Below are 9,090 nucleotides of genomic sequence, written 5' to 3' on the forward strand. Positions count from 1 at the left end.
AATCAAATAGAAATACGGTCCTGAAAGTTGGAGACCTATATTTTGGAATCGTATGGAAAGTAAAAGGGTGACATAATCAGGCTTTGTGTAGGTTTCTGCGTTTCTTGCCTTTTCTTCCCAACGTTACCACCTTCAAAGAAGAGAGGAAAAATTTCACGTGTATTGAGTAAAAAGAAAAGTCTGGATCAAGATAAATACAAAAGTCTCAGGAGAATAATTTATCAAAATTTATATCATTTTAAATATTAAATGACTTTTTTAAGCTAAAAAAAATTCAATTGAATATTATTGGATTTCGTTGTCCTCTAAATTTTTTTTGATAATCTTGATTAAATATTAAAGATTCTTTTTATCTTTTAAAAATTCCGATTGAATAAATTTTTTATATAAAAAAAAAAAACTTTTAAAATCCTTTAAAACTCCAATTAAATACAACCCCAATTCCTTAAAGTTTTGGTGGCCATGTACAGTGGTATCATTTAATTGCAACAAATTAAAGAACGTCATGTTGATATGATTTTGTCTATATGTGATTTCCATGCCATCCCTGCAATGCACGGACTTGCATTGAGTCTGAAATAATTTCAAATCAAATAAAATGTTAAGAATCAATCAAAGCGTAGAGTTCACCATTTTCTTCTTGAATCTTTTGTGGAAGGTTAACATGATGCTCGAACAAGTAGCATTAATTCAGTGAAACCAAAGAACAATAACGAAAGAACGGCATAGATAAATTGATAACAGCCAAAAAAAAAATAGCCATTTACCTTTGAATGAGATGGAGTGATCGACTAACATTTTATTAGTGGAAAAATTGTACATGTAAACTCCCTCTCATCACATACCATTTTCACTAATTTTTTCATCTCCAACGAACAAATGTTTCTTGTTTTCAGAAAGGGTCATAATAAAGCTTTCAAACTTGCAACCCTTCTTTTTGTTGCCTTCCATTTCAAGTTTTCAAACGTTAGGTACAGGTTTCAACATCCTTCACCTTTTTTCCATTCTTGATCACATTCACACCTTCTACACTGGTTTTTTACCTTACTCCTATCGCCTTTAAGTTGAATTATTGATCCTCATATTATCATTATAGATTTTTTTTTCTCAAATGTGCCTTAGTATCTGCCATCTTTATATTTGTTGGGATTCATTAGTATTTGAAGACTTCATCTATGCGTCCCCCAGATCGAAGTCAGATCAAAGGCAAATTTTGTTGCTGAAACTGCTTTCATATGAGATGAACTTCTTCATGGCAACCAAGTTGATCTGAATTTTAATCTTTCAAGAACCTCTCTTACATCCACTTCAATGAGAACATACAAATTTCCATGTAGGGGATTGGATTATCGTCTATGCCTTCTGATTTTAGCTGTATGTTTGGTGTTGTATGGAACAGTTTCAAGATTGAATACTCCAAATGTTTCTTACGTTACAATGTCTAAGTTACGGCACCTCAATCCTAAGCATGTTATATCAAAAGGAAAAGGGTACCCTCCTGTGCTTGCATATTGGATACTTGGCAAAGAGTAAGAAGATGTTGAGGCTGCTGACGGCTTTATACCATCCAAGAAATCAGTACCTACTTCAGCTTGATGATCGTTCCTCTGAGTCTGAAAGGATGGATTTAGCTATCTCCGTTAAATCCATTAAGGTGTTTGAGGAATATGGAAATGTGAATGTCATTGGGAAAAGTTATGCCATCAATAGGATGGGATCTTCTGCTCTTTCTGCTCCTCTGCATGCTGCTGCTTTGCTTCTTAAACTCAACCCAGATTGGGAATGGTTCATCACCTTAACTGCTTCAGATTATCCTCTCATGACTCAGGATGGTAAGTGTCTTTGATGTAAATGTTTTATGTGCTATAAACTTGCGTTCTGAAGTTTTCTTTCTATTAATGGTACGCATCATGACTTGAGTTCCAAATTGAGGTCAATTTGATATATTAGATGACTCTGAATTCAATAACTCCAACCAAGTAAAAATAGCCGATTGCTAGAAATATTAGAATTGCCCTCTTCCAAGTTTGTGTAGTTATGTTGAGATCTAGAAAAATTGAACTATATCAAGGATGCTACAATGGCTTAACATATGCAACTGCTCATGATCTTCTTCTCGAAACCTACATATTAGTGTTTCAGAAATTGTGATAACCAACGCCTAAATCACTAATTTTAGAGCCTGAGTTCTATATCAATGTGCCTTCAATGGGATAACAATTCAACCGTGTTTTTATTTATTTCTGTGCAGATATCCTTCATGCTTTCACATTCTTGCCAAGATATGCCAACTTTATTCATTACACTAACAAGACAGTTCGCAACGAGTAAGTAATCCGCAAATTAAGGTCTGGCTTATTTCCTTATCTATATGCATATTATAAAGTTTTAATTAAATAATCATAGTGATAACTATAGCTGCTAAAATAATAAACTAGTTACCTTTATTTGTCATGTTTGAGTGGAGAGCCCTATATTACCTATCTGCAACAGAGAAATCATCTAATCCCAACTAATAATTGTGGCTGTCAAAGAGATATATGATATCAGGGTTTCTTTCTTTCCAAATTCATTCATCATCTTTTCACTTGTTGGGGAGGACGAATAAAGAATACTATTACTGTTAATCATCCAAAGAAGCGTACATTATGATCTTAATGAAAATGTGTCCAACCCTTCGTGTTGGTAGCATACAATAAAGGAACAAGCCTTTTCAAATGTCTCCAGTATTCGTCTAAAGAGGTTTATAAAATGGTGCATGACCTGATGCAGGCAACGAGACATTAATCAAATTGTGGTAGACCAAGGTTTACACTACGAAAAGAATAGTCCACTTTTCTTTGCTGTGGAGTCCCGAGATACCTGATGAGAATCATGAAACTGGCCAAATACAGGCTAAAGGCCCAAGTAGAGAAGGACGAAAGCCTAAGTGGAGAAGGACAAAGCCCCCGAGTGGAGAAGGATGAAGGCCCAAGTGGAGAAGGATGAAGGCCCAGAGGCAGAGACACTATCAAGACAATTAATTGTTGCTAAAGGCCCAAACTAATTTGAAGGCCCAAGTTAAATATGTTTTTAATTATAATTTATTTTTATTGTAATTTTGGCCCAAACTATTTAGAAGGCTCATGTTTATTTTTATCTTTTTGTTCAGCTACACTATAAGTATTGGTTTTTGTTTTGAATAAAAAAACTTTTGGCATTTGATAAAATTTGGTGAGAGTTTCTCTCCGGGTTCCTTGTTGAACCAATTATCAGACTTATCAAGGTAATCCTTGTGGCGTCTACCCTGACTTATCTTCCTTCACTGGAAGTGGCGTCTACCCAGACTTATCTTCCTTCACTGGAAGTGGCGTCTACCCTGACTTATCTTCCTTCACCGGAAGTGGCGTCATCCAAATCTTCGTAGCCTGTATCAAGTGATCCGTTCCTAGTCAGATTCACATCATCTGGTATCAGAGTTTCGGCTCTTGATACAGGTTCTATCCTATCCTATCCTATTTTTTTTTTCTTTTCTTCTCTTTTTTTTTCAAAATTTCTGCAACTTTTTTTTTTACTTGAAACAGAACCGAAATTTGGATACAGGCTACGAAGATTTGGATGACGCCACTTCCGGTGAAGGAAGATAAGTCTGGGTAGACGCCACTTCCGGTGAAGGAAGATAAGTCAGGGTAGACGCCACAAGGATTACCTTGATAAGTCTGATATTGGGTCAACAAGGAACCCAGAGAGAAACTCTCACCCAATTTTATGAAAATGCCAAAAGTTTTTTTATTGAAAATAAAAACCAATACTTATAGTGTATCTGAACAAAAAGATAAAAATAGACATGGGTCTTCTAAATAGGTTGGGCCAAAACTACAATAAATAAAAATTATAACTAAAAACATATTTAACTTGGGCCTTCAAATTAGTTTGGGCCTTCAGCAACAATTAATTGTCTTGATAGTGTCTCTGCCTCTGGGCCTTCATCCATCTCCACTTGAGCCTTCATCCTTCTCCACTTGGACCTTCATCCTTCTCCACTCGGGGGCTTTGTCCTTCTCCACTTAGGCCTTTGTCCTTCTCCACTTGGGCCTTTAGCCTGTATTTGGCCAGTTTCATGATTCTCATCATTCTCTCCTTCTTGGAAAACATTTGTCCTCAAATGTCCAGGATCATCACCGGGTTCAAGTACCACTTCCTTCCTTTTCTTGTTGGCTTGCTTGGCATAGTTTTCATTCTTTTTTGCAATTTGCACCTTCACTTGGTCATACAATCTTTTCACATACTCAACTTTGGCATGTGCATCCTTACGTTGAGTCTCTTGGGGATTGCTTTTGTAAGTTGGTCTGTTAGGCAATGAAGCTCCGGGGAGGAGATCAACTTGATGTTCTATGCCTCTTGAAGGTGGTAGTCCATGAGGAATCTCCTTAGGAAAGACATTTTTAAATTCCTGCAATAATGGTTGAACACTAGGAGAAATAGAAATAGTAAACTCATTAGAATTATCAGTAGAAATTTTACTGTCTTTGCAATACTGTAGATTGAGTGGTTCATGAGCAGGTAACACTTTCCTCACTTCACTCGCCTCTGCAAAATAATTAAATTTTCTCTCATGTGTATCACTCTCTCTCTTATGTGTATCACTCTTTTCCTCGGGTGTATCACTCTTCTTTTTCATATTCCTTTGTGGTGGCTCACTATTTTCTTTCTCTTGTTCTCTCTTTTCTCTCATTCTGATTTGGTCATCACACACTTCTCTAGGGGATAGAGGTTTAAGAGTAAACGAGGAAGATTTGGCTATTCGTTTGTAGGGCTCTTCTTTGTTACGGTTCAACAAACGTTGCATTTGTGTAGTCCACGCGTCCAGAAATAAGCGTTGAGATTCGTCCAGTTGATGATATACACCACCATTGTCACCAGCTCTTGCCATGATTAAGGAACAAAGAATGTTGCAGTAAATTAAAAAAAAAAATCAGGACCTCACCACACTCTACTCACGTGTTTCTCTCTTTAATGGTAGTTCACTCGTGTTTGATGCTCTCAATATAGGCTTTTGTGTGATGTTTTCACTCTTGCCTTTTACCACTCACTCCCTCTTAAGTTCCTGGATAGACCGAATTAGACACACAAGGTAATATAAAATAAAAGGAAAGACAATAGAATTATCATAGTAACAGATTTGATTTGGGATAACAACTTGGACTTGATTTGGATAGCAGATTGGATTTGATTTGGATAACAGATTAGATTTGGATAACAAATCTGATTTGGATAAATTTTTTTGATTTGATTTGATTTGGATAATAGATCAGATTTGGGATAACAAATTAGATTTAATTTGGATAACAGATATGATAACAAATAAGATAACAGATAGGATAACAGATAAGATAACAGATATGACAACTAAACTTCAAATGCTCATAACTTTTGCTACGGTTGTCTGTTTGAGGCTCACTATATATCAAAACGCTCAGAATTCAGAGGAAAATCTAGATAAGGGGATTTTTTCCACGATTTTCTTTAAAAAAAACACCTCTAAATGCCTCAATTTCGTGTTCAAAGATCAAACACCCACTTTTTTTTTCAAATTTTTTTTGCAATTTTTTTTTTTACACAGTGTGAAAGACACAAGAAACAAGAACAAGGACGTGACAAGAACAAGAACGCAAATAACAGAACACAAGACGCAAACAAAAACGAAACAAGATGTAAACAAGAACGCAAATAACAGAACAAGGACAAAAACACGAACCTAGACAAATTACAAAAAAAAAAATAGGATAGGATAGGATAGAACCTGTATCAAGAGCCGAAGCTCTGATACCAGATGATGTGAATCTGACTAGGAACGGATCACTTGATACAGGCTACGAAGATTTGGATGACGCCACTTCCGGTGAAGGAAGATAAGTCAGGGTAGACGCCACTTCCAGTGAAGGAAGATAAGTCTGGGTAGACGCCACTTCCAGTGAAGGAAGATAAGTCAGGGTAGACGCCACAAGGATTACCTTGATAAGTCTGATAATTGGTTCAACAAGGAACCCGGAGAGAAACTCTCACCAAATTTTATCAAATGCCAAAAGTTTTTTTATTCAAAACAAAAACCAATACTTATAGTGTAGCTGAACAAAAAGATAAAAATAAACATGGGCCTTCTAAACAGTTTGGGCCAAAATTACAATAAAAATAAATTATAATTAAAAACATATTTAACTTGGGCCTTCAAATTAGTTTGGGCCTTTAGCAACAATTAATTGTCTTGATAGTGTCTCTGCCTCTGGGCCTTCATCCTTCTCCACTTGGGCTTTCATCCTTCTCCACTCGGGGGCTTTGTCCTTCTCCACTTAGGCTTTCGTCCTTCTCTACTTGGGCCTTTAGCCTGTATTTGGCCAGTTTCATGATTCTCATCATTCCCTCCTTCTTGGAAAACATTTGTCCTCAAATGTCCAAGATTATCACCAGGTTCAAGTACCACTTCCTTCCTTTTCTTGTGGGCTTGCTTGACATAGCTTTCGTTCTTCTTTACTTGGGCCTTTAGCCTGTATTTGGCCAGTTTCATGATTCTCATCAATACCCCATATGCTTTTAAGCTATTTCGAGGTCAGTTTAATTTCAAACTTCATGCCTTGGTTTCCTAGTAAAACAAAATTGATCATTGAATTTTAAGAATAAAATTCACCATTTTTAGTTATTAGTTTCTCTTGTCTTTCATTTATTAGGTTCACCCTGGATGATTCTTACAAGATCCTTTATGGAGTAATGTGTTAGAGGATGGGACAATTTACCAAGAAAACTACTAATGTTCTTCAGCAATGTGGCTTATCCTCTGGGACACTGATCCATCTGAATCCCAATTGCTTGATATGTCACACTATGATACAATGCTGGAAACTGGAGCCGCATTTGCGCGCCCATTTGGCGAAGGTGATGTGGTTCTGGAGAAAATTGATGATTTGATTCTTAACCGATCATCTAATGGGTTGGTCCAAGGAGAGTGGTGTTCAAACTCAGAAATAAATAAAACTACAAAGGCTTCAGAAGCTGAGGAAGAGTTCTGCTCACAATCTAGCAATGTTGATGCTGTAAAGCCTGGGCCATTTGGCATCAAGCTTAAAACTCTACTAGCAGAAATTGTGAACTCGAGGAAATTCAGAACTAGCCAGTGCAAATCCTTTGAAAGGTGGTGACAGAATAGGATGTGGCTAAAACCACTTCATTTGAAAATGGATCCTTTTTTATCCATGCTAACTGAATCCAAGTGGCTTTATGAGATTGCTCATTGATATTATTTAGGCCTTGGGAGTTTGGAACAGAAGATTCGAGATTGTGTTTGCTCAAAGCTGAGTTTGTTTCGATTTCTCTACACTCACAGCACAAGTCTTTTTGTTCAAATGTAATTTTGTTCCTTTTGGTACTTTTTCCCATGAAAAAGTTTGGGATTGGTTTGGCTAAAAACTTACTACTAAAGGTAACATTTAAGCTGGGTCATTTGTAGTTTATCTCTTCATACTTACAGTTGAAGCAATCAAGCTCCTAGAGTAGTATGTGAATTGTATAAATCACAAACTATCTTTCTATTCTATTTAAATAGGAAAAAATTGCATGGACACCAAACTCTACTTAACCTAATATCAAGAGAGGGAAAGAGGTAAAAGAAAGATAAATGTAAGTATAATAGGTGATATGATTAGGAAAAAAAATATGCTAAAATATCCACATATCCTTAATTGTTTAATTAACTAACAAAATTCAACATATAATCTCAATCAGTCCACGTCATGCTCAAAATAAAGCAGAAATTGAAACTTAAAACTTGTACGATTTAGAATTTTTCTTCTTTTTCAGTTATGCCTAGTTGCCTACTTTAGGGAATCTAATCTGCCTCCTCTTCAACCCCCCATCCCAACCCCATTTATTGTCCATTTAATTCCCCACCCATAAATGAATTATCTCTCTAAAAGATTAATATTTTTTATAAAAATAACTAATTTATCAATATCAATAAAAATAATTTAATTAATTGTAATTAATGATATCAAATTTAAATTTTATTTTTAAAATATTTATAAAATTAAATAATTTAAGTAGTAGTTATACTTAATGACATTACTTGTAATTTAAGGCCTAATTCTTCCTTAAAAAATGACTGTGAATTTTATTGTTAATAAGCTTATGAATGTATTCACTTGCATGGAAAATGATTAAGTGCCTTGGTAATAGTTTTAAAACATCACATCATATATGATATCACATGCAACTTTTTTATATTTTTCTTAAAAGATATTATGTTCGACATTTTGACCTTTCAAGCCAAAAACAAAAAAAAAAAGTAAAGACGTGCTTGATGTACACCATTTCAAAGATTGATTGGTTTAATGGAAATTACAATAAAGTAATTATGGATGCGTTTAAGTTAAAGTTAGTCTTGTATATTTTAACATTATATCTCTTGACTCTTGTAATGATTTTGGACAACTAAGGGACCTTGTTACTACTTACAGAATAGTAGGATATTTCAAGTTTCTTAAAAACCACTCCTCGATTAAGAATTGAGCCACTAAAAACTGCTTTAAATAACACGGAAAGATTATAGCCATTAGTTAATGAATATTTGAAGGATATCAAATTATGGTTAAGAATGAGCCATGAGAACAAAAGTAATGTTATGATTTTTTAAAAATTAAAAGTAAATGAAACATGTGGTTTAAACATAATGAAATCCCATTGGGGACAGAAAGAATCTAAAAACGCAAAAACCCAAGTATCACGCTCTCTGTCTTTCTTTCTCTTCGTAGGATTCTTGCAATAACTTTAAACAGCAACCACAATGGAAGTGCTTTGCTATTCATAGACCCTGACCCATCTCATGTGACACTTTTGAGAAGCACATTTAGACCTCACATCTATCTCTATTATAGTATCTATACTTGATTATGAGTGAAACAGAACACCATCCATCCTTTTTGTGGTAGCTCAACCTCTTTATTTAACCGCTTGTTTTTTTTTTTTCACACAGGTTGTTGACGTGCATTATTACTTGGCAGAATTTGTGGGTTCCAATTCCAAGTTGGGACCAAAAGCAGTAACGTACCAGACGTGTGGCTT

General features: G+C 35.2%; 1 pseudogene; it reads left to right on the top strand.

Annotated features, from left to right (window-relative positions):
• The first annotated feature begins 656 nt into the window (after window positions 1-656).
• LOC114424499 lies at window positions 657-7,459 on the top strand (annotated as a pseudogene).
• Window positions 7,460-9,090: the final 1,631 nt, after the last annotated feature.

The sequence above is a fragment of the Glycine soja genome, chromosome 8 (assembly GCF_004193775.1).
Source record: "Glycine soja cultivar W05 chromosome 8, ASM419377v2, whole genome shotgun sequence".
Lineage (NCBI taxonomy): Eukaryota > Viridiplantae > Streptophyta > Magnoliopsida > Fabales > Fabaceae > Glycine > Glycine soja.